This window comes from Rhipicephalus microplus, chromosome 3 (assembly GCF_043290135.1).
Source record: "Rhipicephalus microplus isolate Deutch F79 chromosome 3, USDA_Rmic, whole genome shotgun sequence".
NCBI classification, from domain to species: domain Eukaryota; kingdom Metazoa; phylum Arthropoda; class Arachnida; order Ixodida; family Ixodidae; genus Rhipicephalus; species Rhipicephalus microplus.
Genome location: NC_134702.1, coordinates 242384357 through 242404400, shown reverse-complemented (window position 1 = coordinate 242404400; position 20044 = coordinate 242384357). Strand labels below are relative to the sequence as shown.

The 20044-nt window shown below is 46.6% G+C and overlaps 1 pseudogene; it reads right to left on the bottom strand.

Moving 5' to 3' along the window:
• The window catches only part of LOC119161724 (glutamate receptor ionotropic, delta-2-like), a 158473-nt pseudogene extending 138875 nt beyond the window's left edge, over positions 1-19598 (bottom strand).
• Between the last annotated feature and the right edge of the window lie 446 nt (positions 19599-20044).

The window sequence follows — 20044 nt, the reverse complement described above, 5'->3', positions numbered from 1 at the left end:
TATATATTGTAATGATAATAAATAGTGGGGCTCAGGCAAGGGCGCAGGCAGGGTGAAGGAAGCCGAGGAAGACGAAGCAGAATAAGAACAGCCGGCCTGCAGCAAAGGCGTTGTCTCTTATTTCTCGTCGCTTACAATGGCGCAGTCGACGAAGAAAACGGCTTACGTCTCGGTTTCGTCATCCAGAACGCCCGCCGACGTGCAGCCGCGGTAAGCGTCGCTTGAGGACGGCGTCAAGCCCTCCTCGGCAGCTGTTTACTGACACCACCGTTCGGGGACGGCGTCAAGGCCTCCTCGGCGGCTCCAGCACCCGTTACCGGTACCAGTTCACGATAAGGAACGCCGTCACGCTTCTTCGCTGATGGAACCCGCAAGGCGTCCGTCGCGGCCAGCATCGATCCCAGCACCGACGGATGGCGTCCAGGCCTCCGTTGTGGTTCCGGGAAACTTGTCCTGGGACGCGACACGTCGCGGCAACCATGCGCACGGGCCTCTCTCACCTAGGGATGGCGTACATGCCTCCTCCATACCTGGCAACCTGTCGGCGCTTCAAGCACCCACCGTGTACGGCGTCGAGGCCTACCCGGCGGCGCAAGACCGCTTCACCTACGCCACAGTACCAGGACACAACTCATCACACGGGTTCCGCTTGCCTGGGAACGTCGTTGACGCTTCCAGCGCCCTGGAACCCATGTCCACGATTCCTACCACAGCTGGATTTCCAAGGGACGCCGTCCACGCGTCCTTGGTCAGCAATTGTACCACCTCGAGTACCGCAGTCACTGTATCCTCCGCAGAGGCGGGCCTTGGCTCTTCGTGCGGATCACACGACAGCGCAGCGGAGCTGCAGCATACCATCGCGCAACTCCGCGTCACGACCAACACCCTCATAGCGTCGAGCTCCCAGCTATGTCCTGCCATCTTGCCAACATTGTGCGCACTCAATGCCATGTTGGCTGCGGCCGCCTCACAAAACTTCGAGGTAAGCTCGCCCGAGAACCGTCGCAATCTCGGGCGTTCTCTCACGGAGGTATCAGAGCAAGTGAACTGCTTGGCGTGGGCACATTTCGGAGTTTTGCCCGCAGTCCCGCCATCGCCGATTTCCTTCGAGCTACCGGAGTTTCGCGGCTTCCAGGACGATGCCAAGGAATGGGTGGCAACCGTCAACGCTGTCGGAGATCACGCAGCGTGGACGGACCAAAAGAAGTGGGGCATGGCCATAGACCGCCTTCGGAATGCTGCCGCGGCTTGGCATCGATACGAAGGCGTGCGGCAGACATCCTGGGTGGACTGGAGTGACAAGCTCATAGCTGCTTTTGGACGGAGTCACCATCACCTCTCCACGACCACCCAGTCTTACGCGACCGCTACCGAGAATAGATCCCAGAAGGAGACCACCCTCGCGGCTTCAGCTGTATTTTGCAGCTTCCCGACAGCCAATTTAACCACCTACCCTGGGACGAACAACCCTACAGTGTTGACCCTCACTTCGAAGCGACATCTCCTGATATCACGTCAGTCTGTGGCCGAGTGGGCGGACGTCTGCCACACGCTAAGCGCCGCCTCCTTCAAAGTCACTGTCAGCAAAGACCTACCAGAGAAGGTAATACTTCCGGTTAGTGACAGGTCATCTGACAATGAAGGCTCTACTGCACGTGAAACTATAGGAATAAGCAGCTTGAGCATGAGTCCGACAAAGGCAGTGCTGCAAGAGCACGCGTTGCCTCTCAAGCTGCAACCTGAACTCGGCTCTCAGATGACTACAAAGACACCCCGACGCCCCTTGCCACACCGCAAGCAACGCAGGCGTCGACGCTCAGTGCAGCAGGTGACGGTGCAGCGTGGACTATTTCCAGCATTTGTAACACGACTGCGACAGGATGCTCAAACCGACGAGATTAAACCAACGCGGCCACTTTGCAGGAGTCTGTATCTCCTGCTAGCGGCATCTTGTCCAAGTCAACAGCGTTGGCCCCATCGTGGACGACGCCTGCACCGACCATCACGTCACAGCCAGTGTCGTCCTCCGGAATCTCCTTCAACAAACTTCCATGTGAAATATCAGCTTGGCCGAGCCCGGCCACCCCGGAATAGTCAATGCCGCCCACCGGAGACATTGTCGGTAGCCCACGAGGCTCGCAGTCGGGGCCGAGTGTAATGATAATAAATAGTGGGGCTCAGGCAAGGGCGCAGGCAGGGTGAAGGAAGCCGAGGAAGACGAAGCAGAATAAGAACAGCCGGCCTGCAGCAAAGGCGTTGTCTCTTATTTCTCGTCGCTTACAATATATATATATATATATATATATATATATATATATATATATATAGCGTTATGAGTTTATTGATGTTGTCCGCTTACGAAGGGCCCATACAACAGCTGTAAATCCTGCAATATTGATGGGAGTCAAATCAGTATTTCGGAGGGAAAAGGATCAGTAGAGATCAGGGCAGAGTATCCCGATGCCACCCGTTTCATCTCTTTTATATGCGTCCATCGCAATTGTGCCATTTGCTTGAATTCTTAGTACGTAGTCCTGTCAAGTAGCTCGTAACATATTATTTGGATGTGCTTAGCACTAGTAGAAAAAATGTTATCAAAGTAGATAGGGAGCGATTTTGTTGGAATACAAATCATAATAACCTCCCCAACTTGGACGGACAATGGGTCGCGGAGAGATTGTACAAAATTTACTTGAGTCGTATGACATGTAGGACAATGGCAATAAAGAATAACGTAGATTGCGCAATGAAAAGTGTTTGGTTATGCCTTAAATGGGATTCAAATGCCCTTAAATGTCTTTGTAAAAACAATATATTCTGAACTTGGTTACCAGAGGGGAATTGTACCTTCCATATACAAAACACTATTCGCTAAAAATTTAGGTAACCCTAAGCAGAAGGACAGTGCTGGCTTCTCCAGAAGAACTAGGGGACGAAGCTTATAGGCAGGTGCCTCGGAATTAAAAGCAGACGCAAATTCTAGATGTGGTATTACGTACATGCGCTAAAAGGATGATACCGTGGCTCTACACATTCCTGATCTCCTCCCTATTATTCTCCGTTATATGCCAACTGCCTGAAAGCCCTTTGGTGCAATATATTTTATGTGGTTAAAATAAAAAGCTGCCATATGTCACTTCAAAATATTTCCTGTTAGGAACTTGTGGGATGATGTCAAGTTTGTATAAAAGATCATGGTTTTGACAAAAGAGCTACCTAGTGGGAATTTAAATGTCTGTGTTCAGTTGAAGAAGCAGCTGCATGATGCTTCCAGCGCAAGTAATGACGACGGCAAAACATGTTTGCAAACCATCGTGCCGTGAAACATTCGGTCCTGTGCAGCCGCGATGGCGCGCTACTCGCTATTCGCCCCGAGGTCAAGCGGAGTCACCGCCTGGTGGCCACTGGCTGAAGCGCACCTACACTCTAAGGCAAAATGGTGTTAAAAGGGTGTGTGGTTGGTCCTCTTGGGGACTAATGGGGCTGCCACAACCATTAAGGCACCAGGTCTAACAGTTAGTCCCGTCAAGAGACTAACATTTAGTCCTCCCATTTACACCTCAGTAAGTAACCGTTAGTCCCACAGTTTACGCCAAAGGACTAACATTTAGTCCTCACATTTGAATCCTATAGAGCAACTGTTAATTCCCACATTTACACCTTACCGGGCAACCGTTAGTCCCCACAGTTGCACCTTGCCGGAGAAGCGGTTGATCTACTCAAATACTTTAATCGGATGAAATTTTTGTCCACAGTTGAAACATCGATTTTTGTTTATTTTCCGCCAGGCCTAATACTTTTTTCGCCTGTTTTTCTGCGCAGTGACCAACAAATTCCACAGAAAACAACACGCGAAAAAGTAGTTAGCCACCTATGTGTAACTGCTTTCACCGTCACGACAACAACGAAAGACAAATGTGAGACATTGAAATCTTTTATTTTTCTACATACACATGAAGTTTCCCCAAAATTTGAAGTGAATTCATGGTGAAGTGTACAAGTCAAGTCTCGTTGTCAAGTTTTGTTCACTCCTTGGGGAGCTCCTCCGACGGAAGCGATAGACAGACATTGCAAACGCCAGCGCACGCAGCCTTCTGCCTGTTGTGCTTGGATGTGCTTAGCACTAGAAGAAAAAATGTTATCAAAGTAGATAGGGAGTGATTTTGTTGGAATACAAATCATAATAACCTCCCCAACTTGGACGGACAATGGGTCGTGGAGAGATTGTACAAAATTTACTTGAGTCGTATGACATGTAGGAGAATGGCAATAAAGAATAACCTAGATTGCAAACCTAGTCTTGCAGTCACCCCTGAGGAAGGAAGCAAGTCAGTTTCCAAACGTCGGGTTTCTTGAAAACTTTTGGTCGGAGTCTAAATCATCTCCTAAAAACAAGTCGCTCGATTAGCGTAAAGACTCAAAGGCTGACTAACCTAGTCCGTCGTAGGCCTGTTGTGTTCCCAAGGCTGCACGTACAATAATAAAGTGAAAATAGTTAGGCACACGTCACAGAAGATGAAGATGCACGCATATGACAAGTACGTGCTCGTTAATATAAAAACAAGCGTTAAAATATGACACACAAATAACTTTACCTTCACATCTCGCACAGTCCTTCTGAAGCTGCTCTGGTGAAAGAGATGGATGACGGGCATCACAGACGCCAGCGCACAGTCTTCAGCACGGTGTGTGCCCACGGCTGCACAATGAGTATGTAAAATGGTGAGTCACACGTGACAGAGGATGAATACAAATGCATATGAGAAATACGTGCAAGGTGAAATGAAAACATATGTGAGATATGACATGCTAATAATTTCACCGTGATGTCACACATCGTCAGACTCATTTCGATCCCCGTAGCGCAACAGCTTAGGAGCGGCGGCCGCAGTCAGAACTCCGCAAACCACCATGCCGCTAACAAGTCGACGAGTCCTAAGCGAGCGACGTCGTTCAGCTCGAGCAAGAGAATGCGAGACCAAACACGGCACTGCACGCGGAACGTCTGCCGCCAGCGAACTTTAAACAGGAAAACGAGCGTACGCTTGCCCGCCACCACGAACAGCGCCGAGCTGGTTTGGAGCTAGCGCCGAAGAAATCGACGGCAATGCGGCCCTTTTCCACAAACTCGAGCGAGTGCAGCGCGGAAACGCGAGTCCGCTGCTGCGGCCAACGGACGGCGCCGAGCTGCTTGCGACCAACTGACGGGAAAGCCAACTCTAATGGCAACCAATTTTCAATGAGTTCCGACGCCAGCGAAAGCCCTGCCAGCCCGTGCTGGTGCACTTACAGCACGCGACATACTACAACCAAGCTCTTTACGAGAACCCGCAACTTGATTTCAACGACTCCCAACATAGCGACGAGGTCTCAGCCCAATATCGTCAGCACGGAGCTTATCGCGGCGGTGAAGACAGGCGAGCACTCGATGAGTGAGCGTACAGGAGGCCGACGGCAGTGGCGGCCAATTGCCAGGCGGTTGCAAAGTACAGGTTAACTGCAGACGCCGAAGCTGACCTTCGCGTTGCATTTCGTGCGTGCGATATAGAACATGACCGAGCCCGTTGCCGGCAAGCGTGATCCGTATCGCACACGCGACAAGTAGAGTGGAATAAAGAATGATAACCTACTTGCCTTAGGATTCAGCGCTGTTTTCTGCCCTGAGTCGGACTGAAGTATGTATCTGATAGGCCTGTTCTTCTATGCCGCCATATTGGCCTTCCCAACTACTGCTGTCGTGTGTTGGTCGTGACAATCTTGAAGCCAGAGATATACAGCGCGGCGTGGTGACGTGTCGAGACTTGCTCCAGACTATATGGGTGCAGCGATACGCAAAAGCCGCAGCCCACGCTCATCCAAGCGTACACACAAGCACCACATCGTAATTCTTAGATTGTCGAATCCAGGCGGCCGTGGTCGAGCACCCCGAGCGCGACACGACGCGGGCCGTCGCAGGCTAAAAATACGGGGAAGGACTGAGCCAGCAGAGGAGGAGAGGGAGGCCTGGTCACCTTGGCAACGCTTTTCGCGCTGCCTGCAATGCCCAGGCGGTTCATCCCTTGGTTTCGCGCTCCACGCTTCCCTCTGTGGTTGCTCCTCCACGGTCTATCCGTTAATCGCGCGCGCCTATTGGGCTCCGTTACTCAATTTTCGGGTAATTTTGCCTTAGAGTGAGTGTGAACTGCTCCCGGCGTCGTCTGCTATTCACGTAGGCTAGAACGTGCGCATACGTCATGCTCGTGCTTAGAGGGTGGTTCGCCCAGCTCTGTTAACGCAAGAGTAACTGCTTGTACGTTTGCCTAGCACTGTCTACAGAAGCATTTGCCCTTATTCACCTCTATATGTACCGCAATAAGATGAGGTCGAGCACTTGGCCAGAGTGATGTGTGTCGTCGTCGTAGCCTCTCTTCGCCAGGATCATGTCAATGTACGTGCCGCTTTTTAGCTGAAGCCCATCGTGAAGTGCACTTGGCGTCGCCCCAAACATGAGGAATAATATATATTGTGTGAATGCAGCGTTTTAGCGACTCAGAGATAAACTAAAGCTTTGCATTGTTGTTTATTGTCCACATTAAAAAATTGTGGCGTACATGCTTATCGGTTATGTGAGGAACCTTAATTGCGCTTGAGATAAGCTGGTATTGTATGGTCCTGCTCCCATGACACTGCTGCATAGTAAATTCTGACACTTCGGTACTGCAATTGAATGACACGGAGATGATTAAACTTGAGTTGCCGTGTGCAATTTCAGCATTAGGCAATATAAATATACAGACACACCCAAGTTGTTATCAAATGTGAACACTTTGCAGAAGTGTGCCTGGTTGAAATAGGAATGAGGCAATTATGAGTCAGTGCTTGATCTGGCTTGAAACGTTGGTTTTAATAATATAATTTTTGGTTGGGGTTTTCTAATTGCTTCACCTTTGTTCTTAGATTTGGGTTCGTTCAAAAAAGGCCAGATTGTCAAAACTATTCCAGACAGCGTGCCTCACAGATGTCGTATAGTTTCAAGGAGAACGTCACTTTTTTACGTTATCTTGAGTGCTTTTGGGCTTGTGCTAGACACATCTATTCGCCCCGCGAGTGTTTTGAACGCGCCGCTGCTACGTAGTCTTGCAGTCACCCCTGAGGAAGGAAGCAAGTCAGTTTCCAAACGTCGGGTTTCTTGAAAACTTTTGGTCGGAGTCTAAATCATCTCCTAAAAACAAGTCGCTCGATTAGCGTAAATACTCAAAGGCTGACTAACCTGCATATTGAAAAGTAACAGTTTAGGCGACTGTCTCGTGGCACAGCTGCCGAGTCTATAGGTGGGTGCGCGAGGGTGTTGCTCTTTTATAGTCGACGTGACGATTGATGTTGCTGACGTAGGCGTATCTCAGATGGCAACGGTGGTAAAATCTATGTTAGGTGGCGCTCGCAGAACACCTGGGGTAGTTAGATTATATCATGAAAAAGTCACCGAGATGCCGCCATGGGATGGTTGCACACAAGTTGGGGGTGTGTGTGGGATGGCCGTGGTCATGATGGCAAAGACCTGCATGTTGAAAAATAGCAGTTTAGGCGACTGCCTAGTGGCACAGCCACCGAGCCCAGCATCGACGACAGTCCGTCGTAGGCCAAAGCGCGCGCAAATACTCCTTAGTAGACCACTGTAGTTGCCGCTGTGACCGTCTTCATTGGCACTGCTTCTATTCGCTTAGTCTCGGCGTCGACAAAAACGAAGATGTCCTTCCACAGGACTGGCGAAATCCATGTGTAGGCGTACTAACGTGCGTTGGTATTTGGCCAGTTTACTTGAACCTGTGCTGGGGGCATGGGCAAACACTGCGCGCACTGGGGACACTATTTCGTAAGCATCTCAATATCACTGCCTAACCCTGGCTACCATAAAATTGAGCGTCGAGTTTCTTCATTGCTGTGATGCCAGCATGCGTGTCGTGCAGCTCTTTCAAAGCAAAGTTTTGAGCAGCTTTAGAAAGAACCACATGGTGACCCCGAAACAGTATCTCCTTACGGTCAAATTCTGCCTCCATGCAAAACAGTGTTGATACTGGTCGTCTGCACCCAGAGGCTTGGGCCAGCCTTTACTTGCTTGCTCTTTGATTGCTGAAGTTTGCAGTCATTGCTGGTGTAATCAAACACATTCTGCACAGACAAAACATAGTCATTCAGTGCCTGCGCATACAGGACATATCGGGCAAGTTCTTTTTCGCTGCCAACGTCACGGACATACAAAGGCAAGTGGCTCAGAGCTTCGGCATTCCCATGGTTATCTGTATTCCAAATTACACTGATAAGCTGCTAAGAGCAGCTCCCAAAGTTGAATTCGTGCCCCTGCCATTTGGGGGAAGGGTTTACCTGGACACAGCAAGCTCATCAAAGGCTTGCGATCAGTCACCAGAGTAAACTCATTGACGAACAAATAATCTCGGAAGTTGACAACGCCAAGAACATGCGCTAGTGCCTCCTTTTGTAATTGTGATTAGTTACGTTCTGCCGACGTTAAAGTTCTGGAGCGGAAAGCGATAGGATGATCCATCCCTTTATTGCGGTGAGACAAACTGCGCCTATTCTTTCTGCTAACGCATCACACTCAAGCCGCGCGGGTTTCTGGAATCATAACGCCCAAGAAAGTTTGCATTGCTCATGGTGCACTGGATTTCTTGGAATGCTGTCACCTTTGCGTCCCCCCAACACCAGGGAACTGCTCTTAACAACAGGCGGAGCAACGGAGCCAAAGTGGATGACAAATTCGGAAGAAACTTAGTAATACGTCACCAGTCCGAAGAATGATTTATACTTGCTTACCGAAGCCGGTGGTGGCGCTACCAGCACGCCTTTTAAGTTGTCCTACAAGGGGTGAAGGCCTTCTGCACAGATTCGGTTACCAAGAAATACCACTTCTTTTCCTGGAACCGACACTGTCACTCATGATGAAATATTGCAAAATTATGGTTGTGCAGAAGATTTTTTGTTGTACAGCATTCATATATTTGGTCAAATTTGCTGCACCTTTTTACTGCTGCATGCACAAAAAATAGCCTAACTCAAGGCAACGGTGAGCAACATGCATTTGGTGGCGTCGTAATTACGTGTTCCGGCATATTTTTAAACTCTGGCTAAAGTTACGTGGGACATCCTGTACTCTCAATTGGCTATCCCGCCGTGGTGGCCTAGTGGTTTCGGTGCTCAGCTGCGGACATGAATATCGTGGGATGGAATCACGGCTGCTGCGGCTGCATTTCAATGAAAGCGAAATGTTGAGACCCGTGTACAAAGGTGTAGCCAGACATAGTTTTGTGGGGGGGGGCACCCCCCCCCCCCTCAAATTTAAGTGGATGCGGGACAGGCAGGTATGCTTGCAGAAAATTCGAGGGGGGGCACTGGCGCAAATCGCCCCCCCCCCCCCCTGGCCCCGGCCAGGCCCATGTATCCAAGTTTAGCTGGAAACTAAACAACCCCAGGTGGTTGAAATTCTTGGAGCCCTTCACTACGGGCAACTCTCGTAGTCGTGGTAGTTTTCACACACAAAACCACAAAAGTCGTTATTACTAGATGGCCACATTATAACAGACCTGCATTACTGGAGTTGCAACTTCTTAGAGCAAAAGAGCAATATTTTTAGAGAGAATCATGCAGGTCTAAAAATGTTTGCAAAGATACCTGTGTTAGCAAAATAAATTTCTGCAAATATTGCAAAATTATGGTTGTGCAGATAAATTTTTGTTGTACAGATTCATACAATTTGTCAGATTTGCTGCACCTTTTCACTGCTGCATTCTCAGCATCTGCAGTGCGTTTCGCATAAGTGTAGCATTTTGACAGAAGCCTGTCTGACTGACTTGGTAGGTAGGGTTGGCTGCAAGTATTTCAACTTCCTTAATGTTGCATGTGTTCAGCTTATCAGCTAGTGCTCTTGATAGTAGTACGTTCACTTGGCATGTAATTCAATTGTCTTTAACGGTGCTTAGTAAAAGTGCTTATATGCAGGTACATTCCTGTACAAGACGCTGAGCGCCCCTTCACGAGAACAGCCTTCTGCAGTTGATACTGTGGTCACTAGAACACATTGAGACCATGATGGCGACAATGCTCTTAATTGTTGTTTTTTGTGCGGTTCATTTTACTATAAGTATGCTGCCTTGTGTGATGCAGCTGTTGCGACTCTAAGCTTGGAAACCCCAAACCAATCCTCCAAGCTGTGGCTGTTTTCGCGGAAAGTGTGACTCGCTGCATCAAATGTTGCGAAAGTACCTAAGAAGGAAAATACTCCAAAAGAAAAAGCTGCAGCAAGAATGTTCTGCCCAGTGTTTTCTGGTAATGCAGCCACAAAACATGGTAAGTAAACGGAACCAGTTGCTCGTGCCCAGTTGTCGAAGAAAATGAACTTTTCAGTAACGCACGCGGGCACAGTAGTGAATAAAGGGTATCCGTGGCTTTTGGCTAGCCCTGATGGCATGATAGATAGTGCGAATGCCATCCTCGAAATTAAGTGCCCGTACGTGAGAGACATAACGCAGATAGTAGCGCACGGCAAGCACGATGTCAAGCTGAGAAAAAATGGCATGCCTGTTTTGACAGAAAACGGGCCAAATGGCTATTACAGCAGTCTAGTTCAGTTTCAGATTATTTGCACCAAAAAGTCCTTTTGCTTTTTGTGTAAGGAGCGCCCAGACCGATATCCTGATTGAATTTCCTTTCAATGCTGCTTACATTGGCAAATCTGTGGCACACGTCAAGAGATTTTACTTTTCAGAACTGTTTCCCCGCATGGTTGACATGCACAACGACATGGGCTTAGACGTACCTGAGCAGTAATTAGCAATTTGCAACAATTCAATTATGCCAAATAGAGGTTGAATGAGGCGCAGTGATTCTGTTTCTATCGCTCTACCTTTGACCATCATTTGCCGCTCCTCAAAACTGGCTTGGCTGTACCTATTATTCCAGTCATACGAGCGACTGTGAAAACTCCAGAAATTAAGTGACATTCACAAAAGCACTTCTCTCATATAGTCGCTTCGTAAATTTCTATAAGGCCTCTGCGGCAGCGTATAAAGGAAAAGAAACAACAGAGACCTTATGCAAGCTCGTGATTGACAACTTCAGGGACTATCAACTGTTATTGCCTACTTCTTGAAGTTACACCAAGCTTTGTTGTTATATTGAATAGAAAGTTTAGGAAATGTCAGCAGAATTTTTGTGCATATTATTCTATGGTGGGCCATGGGATGGAGCTTGCCCAGTGACGTCGAGGAAAGCGGGTATGACATATTTCTTCTTTTGGAATGGTGGCTTTTGCCTTGAGTGCCTTCGAAACTGTTCGCTTGTGAAGGTAATCACAGTTTTGTTTGTGCTTGATTTTTAAACCGCCTTCAAGAGCGAATGGGCTTTATTTCTTCTCTGGGAAGGGTGTGCTGTGAGCACAAGTGCGTCTGTGTTTGTGTTAGCCATTGCGTATATGATACCTCTATGTACTTCCTGGGCTTGATCGTCTACGAGCTGTATAGTACATCTTGTCTTCTATGATTTCAAAACTGTTTGCACGGAAATGTGATCGCCTGAATGTGAACCACTGGACGTAGCATTCGAGCTACGTACCCGATCATGTGTTTTTGTTTTGTCTGTTACTCAACTATACTTCCGTAAAGGTGACCGATAGTGGAGTATGAATCACGGTACTTTGTATCCAAGCTACGAGTAAGTGCGTCTACGTGACTGCTGTTTTGTAGGTGAATTAATTGTACAGAACTGAAGGCCAGCGAGAGTGTGTAATATACTTCATGTAATTGATGGCTGTGGTGACCAAAATATTTTTAACCAGGTGCAACTCATCAGGAAAAGCAGAGATGAATGATTATGCGCTTTGTCATGGTGCCATTTTATAGTTCAAAAGTAAAATAGACAATTTCTGGGGACAAACCAGGTACTCCATTATTGGAGAGTAGGTAACGTGCCACTAGAACATCACACTCGTTCGCTCAACATAATATAGCGAAATCCTTTATAAATATTGTCACGGGGTCATGACGTGGCCGAAGACAGGAGGCTTCGTGTTGGGATTTAACTGTTTATTTGGGCGAACCTGTGCCCGGTAAACGGAAAGTCCAATTACAGCTGCAGTCTCGCACAGATAGCAGTCTCGGACTGATAGCGGCGAACGGAGCGTTGGCCTTCGATCAACAACTCACAAGCGGTGAAGCGCATCGGCATTTATACTCTTGCCGTCGAATGTTCTAGCGTTATCGCTGGCGGCGGCGTAGGTTCCAGAACAATCTGTACCGTTCGCACAGTGGGCGTGATCTTATCGAAATGATCTACTACAGTCCGGAACCTTCTCGAAAACTGCAGGCGCGGTTCGCGCTGAGAATGGTGTGGTGTTTTGGGACGATAACAAAAACTTGGGAAATGGAACGTGGCAATATCGCCTAGAGCATATCCAAAAACCATTATGTTTTACTGCACTACTGGGCCCGAAACTGATGACCTCGTGGCATCAACAAGGAATTTTGTGCAAGCATCGTACAACCACCTACATCGCATGTCTGTGCTGCTTTAAGTGCTGTTAACGTACTGTCGGTCGCTATTGCTGAATCATTGCTCCTGTATATTGCTGTGTACATCACTGTTTCATGTGGTTGCTTGACCAGCTGTGCCAGAAAAGATGCGTGATGCTAAATGGTACTGACACAGCTAAAATGTTGCGCAGGTTTCCAGTGACCGAAAGTGGGCTATAAGGCACACATTGCAACAGAAAAAGCAAGAGACAATGTTTTCGTGTCAGCACTCATTTATGTAATTTGCTGCGAATATTTTTTCAGAAGAAGTGCCTTAGCATGAAATATAATTATGGCAACACAGACGACTACAAATTTTGGTGTAAAAGGTCTTTCAAGATGTAGAGGTGCAGAATTTATTTCCCTTAGAATATTTATTTCCTTTGATTTATTTCCCTTAGAATATTTTCCCTTGGCACTTCGCTTTTTTGTTTATTCAGATTTCATGTTGCAGAGTCCTCCACCTACAAATATGTCACCAATGATTTTCTTTTTTCTTTAACTGAACTGTAAGTGCTTGCTCGAGGATCATATATGACTTGATTCGGTTGATCGCGTGCTCTACATGATTTCAAACGGATATAGTTCATTTAGTGCTCCCCACTTCTTTGGAGTTCAGTTGTGCTTTTTCTGCAATTTAACAGAGCAGTTGGTTTGAAGCCAACTAACACATGTGCCAGGGCCAGTGTTTTCAACCACTTCAATATAGTGAGAACATTCTTCTTTAGGCACGTTCTTGCTTTTATAAAACAAGAAGAACCTTGCAAGAAGAGGTGCAGGGACTTTGAAAGCACAAGGAAGACGTATTGACATTAGCTACAAAGACCTAGCGTGTTTAACCGAGTAAATAGAACGAACCTTTCTATAAAGTTAGTAGCCTGACCTAAATGTAAACGTCCTCCTTAAATCGCTTATACGGGTACATATTTGTGCACATAATGCATCTGCAATGTTTTTTGTTTTGAATCTGTTTCCTTTGCTTCTTCTTATAGAAACAAGATCAGTCTAATATGTACTTGCCATACATTCGTTGTGTAGTATTTCATATCTTCTAGTTATTTTCTGTCTGCATAAAAAGCACCTTTAGCACTATTGTTAGGTGTTCTTTACATTTCTTAGTAAATTTGAACATATAATGATTTTACGTCTCTCACGTGTAAAGGCTCACTGAATGCTGCCAGATTTTCACTGTGTATTTGAAGTCTTATATTGCTACTTCACTGGTACATAGGCCTGTTTCAGGTATTTTTGTACCTGTGTCTTCTACATTTTCCCACCATCTTTTCCCCAAGAAAAATACATCTTATAATCAAAGCACTTTAACAGCTAAAATCCAATATGCATGTGGACATCCACGCGTGCACCCAGAGACATTTAAAACGCTTCAATAAAAATTATTCACTGAATGTAGTTTGTTGATACATACTAAAAAGCTATACTACAGATATCTGGAATTTTTTTTTGTGTTATAGGCCGAGCGTCGCAGACGAGTTTCAATCAGTTTCAATCGGTATATTATTCGTAGCAAAAATGGAGTACAATGGGTAATATTTATCCAGTAGGGACCCCAGAATTAATCACGAGTTTTGTAAAGAATCCCTATGACAAATAATGTTATTGAAATCAATGTATAAGGAGTCTATATATAAGTGTATACTGAACAAGACAAATCATTATACAATGAAAAAAACAAAACTAGATACTATGCAGTATGTAGAAAACTCTAAAAACACGTGTAAAAATATCCTACACCTAGGTCTATACGAAACAAAACAAATCGTAGTACAGTGAGTAAAAGGAAACTATTCACAAAGCAAAAATAGTACAAAAACAAAATAAAAACAACAAAAGGCGCAACTATACACAAAATTTGAATAAAACAAAGTTGTGTGTGTTTTTTTTAATTGCAGAGGAAGTACTGGTGCAGTGAGTTAGAAAAATGCTGAATGGATGATGAAGCGTTTTCTGTAGGAAGGGTACTCCAAATAGTGGCTGCAGTATTTATAAACGGGAATGCCACATAGTTTGTGCGTGCTCGTGATATACTCAACAGCGTTGACAAAGAGGAACGTGTTAGATAAGGCGTTACGTGTTGATGATATTGAACTGACGGATTGTGTATAATAATTCTTACAAATTTGTACGTAAGAATAGCGACGCGGAAAAGAATACTACGCTGCAGCAGTAAAATATTTAATAAGGGATAAGCAAACAATATAGATTTAGTACACCGGCAAAAGCAGAATATTTGGAAAACATTATTTTGAGCTACCTCAATAGGCTATAATGTTGTTGGTTATGTGAGACCGTAGACTGAAATACAATATGACACATGTGATTCGACGAAACTACGGTAAAGAATCATAATGGTGCATAGTGGAAACAGATTTCGTTGCTTATAAAATATTGGCATATTTTTTGTAAATCTTCCTAGTTACACCATGCACATGACGGTGCCACGTCAGATGTTCATCTATGACTAGGCCCAAGAATTTTTTTTCACTAACGATTTCTAGAGAAACTCAATTAAAAAACTATTTCCCGTCGTTAATGAGTAGCATATTTTTGGTGGAAAAACTTATAAAATTACTCTTATTAGGATTTGGAAATAATTCATTTATGTGTAATCAGTAAGAGAGCCGTTTAAGAGTGCGATTATCTTTTTGGTAAAAATCTTTCTCAGTCTTAGTAGCTATGAATATATTTGTGTCGTCTGCGTATAGGGCACATTGTTCCTGTAGGTACGATGGAAAATCATTTATAAACACAACGAACAAACATAGACCTAGACTGATTGATTTGTGGGGTTTAAAGTCCTAAAACCACCATATGATTATGAGAGACGTCGTAGTAGAGGGCTCCAGGATTTTCGACCACCTGGCGTTCTTTAACGTGCACCGAAATCTGAGTACACGGGCCTACAACATTTCCGCCTCCATAGAAAATGCAGCCGCCACAGCCGGGATTCAATCCCGCGACCTGCGGGTCAGCACCCGAGTACCTTAGACACTAGACCACCATGGCGGGGCAAAAATAGGCCTAATATTGACCCCTGCGGGACCCTTGTGCTTACGGGATTTTTTTTTATCAGAATGTCGTCCATTGATGCACACATACTGTTGCCTATTCGCGAGATAGCTTTATATTACCTTGTTACGAGTGCCTCTAATACCATAGTCCTCTAGTTTTGGTAGCTGTTGCTTGTATAATAAAATCTAATGCTTTTCTCAAATCAATAAATATGCCTGTTGTAGCCTCGAGGGACGAGCAGAGCCAGAGTGGACAAGAACGAAGAAGAGTAAAAAGGTTTATTACTACATGAATACGGAGTACAAAAGAGCACTGGGCGTCCGGTTCACAGCGCTTATATAGCCACGAAGCATTGGCGCCATCAGCGTGACGTCACACAGGCTTCTTATGACACCACACTCCTTCCCACAATGTTTATGGCATATACCAATCGAGAGGTTTCCTTGTACAAGCACTGCGTCGAGGAGTCTGACACCTAGAGGAGACACAGGTATTCGCAGAGGGGACATTGCCGGGGCAGAGCCTCGATGTGGGCTTGCATTTGGTTGTTCCGAGGGAGCAGAGTCTCCGGGTTGCTCCGGCGGTGTGGTAGCAGACCTGGGAGACGCGTGAACCGGAAGGGGATGGGGGCTCGTAGGAGGGGCTTCGGACCCAGGGTCTAGAATTGAGCTGGGCACGAAACAGGGACGCTCACTGGGGCCTTCTTCGCCACTCTCAAAGTAGCGCGGACGTGAATTGTCTACATGCATGAACCTGTTTTTGGATCCTACGCACACAAGGTACGTAACGGCACTGCACCTTCTTTCTATGACACCTATCAGCCACTTGGGATCACCTGGACGAAGGCCTTGAACCAGAACGCTTTCCCCCTCTTTATAAGCTCGTTCCGACCCTCTTCTTTCGTCAATTTGGGCCTTTACTTCAACAAGTGGCTCCTCGTGCATCCACCAGCACGAGGAGCCACTCGTTGTCTGCGAATGCGAAATCCAGGTGGAGTCGCTGCCATCTGCAGCTCAGCCAGCCCCAAGTTTGTAGTGGGGCCTTAAGTGAAGCGTTCTGCGTCAGCTGACAAGTACAGCAACTTTTAACAACATTTTCAATACCTTGGGTTAACTGAGGCCACCAGACATAGCTGCGCGCGAGCATTTTCATTCGCGTAACTTCGGGGTGACCTTCATGAAGAAGGGCCAATACTTGTTTACGCAAATGGTGCGGAACAATTACCCGATTTCCCCACGTAACGCACTGCTGATCTACCGATAGTTCATACCGGCGAACAAAGTACGGTTCGAATTCACTGTCATTGACATGCGCAGGCCAGCCGTTTTTCGTGTACCACAACACTTTCGATAGCACTCTATCAGTACTCGTTTTCTTGCTGATTATGTCAGCAGACAGTGGAAGTTTATTGACAACAGAAAAAATTGTACGTAATCTGAGACATCTCGCTCATTCGCCAACGGCAATCGCGAAAGCGCGTCAGCGTTTCCCATGTTACTGCCTTTTCGGTACTCCCATCTGTAATTGTACGCTGCCAATAGCAAAGCCCATCGTTGCATGCGTGCTGCAGACATTACTGGAACTGGTCTGCCGTGCCTCAGAAGGCTAGATAATGGCTGGTGGTCCGAATAAATGACAAAACTACGCCCAAATAGGTATTTGTGGAACTTGTTCAGCCCAAAGACCATGGCGAGAGCCTCTTTTTCAATGTAAGCATAACCTTTCTCTGCTTTGCTCCGTGCCCTAGACGCATAAGTAATAGGTTTTTCCACCTTATCGATCTTATGAAACAGAATGGCGTCCACGCCATACATGGATGTGTCACACACCAGCCCTATCTCTTTCGTTGGGTCGTAGTATGTCAAAACGTTTCCTTCCGTCAACCATGTTTTACTTTGCTGGAACACTTGTCTGCCTCATGGGACCATTTGAAACCTTTTTCTTGGTTCAACACGTCATACAGTGGTGTGAGTCTCGTGGCTACGTGGGGAACGAACTTAGCATAGTAATTTATCAACCCTAAGTAAGCTATTAACTGTGCCTCAGTCGCAGGTGCACGGGCCTCCATTACAGCTTTTACTTTTTCCTCTGACGGGCGTATGCCCTTTTCGTCGAGAACGTGCCCCAAATACAAGACAGAAGTTTGAAAGAACTTACATTTCTCTTTTTTTCAGTCGAATGCCTCGTTCTAGAAACCGGGACAGCACAATTTCTACTTTCAGGAAACATTCTTCAAAGGTAGCTCCTGCTATCAGCACGTCGTCTAGATAGCACGTTACCCGATCAAGTACTTTCAACTCGTCATCCATAACTGCCTGGAAAATCGAAGGTGCACTCGTTATGCCATAGTGTAAGCGCGTATACTTGAATAACCCAAATGCGTGTTGATCACGACTAGCGACTGCGCTTGGGGATGCAACTCCAGCTGCTCGTATGCAGTGGACAAATCCAACACCGTGAAATATTTGCAACCGGCCAGCTTTACAAACAGATCCTCAATCACGGCAAGGGGGTAATGATCAGTTCTTAGGCATGGGTTTAGTGTCACCTTGAAATCCCCACACACCCTGACCTGGTTGTTTGGATTCGGCACCACTACTAGTGGCGTCGCCCATTCACTCTGCTGAACAGGAACTAGCACTCCGGTTTTCACGAGATTCTGCAGTTCCGAAGACACTGCTTCTTTAACTGTATATGGTACTGACCACGCTTTACAAAAAACGGGTGTGCTATATCATCTTGAAGCACTAACTTAATGGCCCTGTTATTAATTAGACCCAAGGTAGGCTCAATATTCTTAGCATATTTTTCAAGCAGCAATGCCACTTTGTCCAAGCGAACCCTATGCACACTAGCGCAGTCTAACTTCAGTGCTGACAGCCAGTCTCGCCCCAACAGCATAGTGTTAGTACTCTCGTTTGTTTTCACGACAATTAGCAGAAGTTGCTTGTGCTGACTATTGTGCTCTACAGAAACGTTTAGCTTCCCTTTTACCGTCAGCGGAGTGCCACGGTAGGTTTTTAGTTTAAGACTGCATGGCTCTAAGGGTAGGCTGGGCCAGTATTTCTTGCACAGTGACTCTGGTACAGTTGACACAGACGCCCCAGTGTCAATTTGTATGCGCACACTTTTCTGATCTAGCTTCAGGAAAATTTCGTAGAGTCTGGTGCGCCCCTCACAGGAATAGATATTGTACAGCACATGTTCACCTGCGTCACTTTCCTCGTCTATCACGTTCGCAGCGTCACTACCTCTATCCCTACACATCTTCGCTAAGGGTCCAACCCGTTTACACACCCGACAACGGTACTTGCGAAATTTTCAGATAGATGCTTCATGCTCTGAGCCGCATCGGAAACAGTGCAGTGGTTCCGCCCCCCTCGTGCCAGCAGGCGTCCCCGAAGTTTCTTCTCTCCAGCGTGGTGGGCGTTTCCCGCTATCTGTTTTGCGGTTAGGGGTGCTAATCATTCCTTGCGCCAACTTGGGCTGAAAATCCTGGCTTTCTTTCCGGGCCAACTCGATACTCCTAGCGATATCGCAGGACCCTTTAAAAACCAACTTGCTTGTCTTTAACAGCTCTGCTTGTGTTTCTTTGTCACAAAGTCCTGCCACAAACCGGTCGCGCAGTGCGTCGTCCAGAAACGTTCAGAAATCACAGGATGTCGCCAACCGCTTCAGCTCTACAGCGAAGGCTGTCACCGCTTGCCCATCTTGTTGAAAACAATGATTGAATTTGAAACGCTCTGCAATCACGGAAGTTTTGGGAACGTACTGCTCTTTCAGTGTCTGTACTAACTGTGCGTATGTCTTGTTTTCTGGTTTTTCTGGCTCCAGCAACGTTTTCAGAGTTTTGTAGGCCTTCTTTCCTATTGCCGTTATCAACACTGCCACCTTCAGGTCGTCGCTCACCTGGGAGGCCTTCAAGAAGTGGTCGAACCGCTCCACGTAGGACTGAAAATTTTCCTCACCGTCCTCGATGAACTGATCGAACCTTCCCAACGTCAACATCCTGTCTGTATCTTCACAGCGCTTCGGAACCACCGCTAATGGTGTTTTGTAGCCCAGTGGAGTTTAAATCCCATCCTCGTGGCCAGTCTGTTGTAGCCTCGAGGGATGAGCAGAGCCAGAGTGGCCGTGAACGAGGAACAATAAGAAGGTTTATTACTACATGAACACGGGGTACAAAAGAGCACTGGGCGCCCGGTTCACAGCGCTTATATAGCCATGAAGCACCGGCGCTATCAGTGTGACGTCACACAGGCTTCTTATGGCACCACAATGCCCATAGTGGGGAACTTATCTTCAATACTTTGCCTAATTCTTCCGTTAGGGTAAGCAAGGCTAGTTCTGTACTTTTGGCTTTAAGGTAGCCATATTGCGCGCTTGCTAAGATACTGTTGTTTTCAAAATAGAAGCTGATTCGCTTAACAAGTAATTTCTCGATTACTACAGAC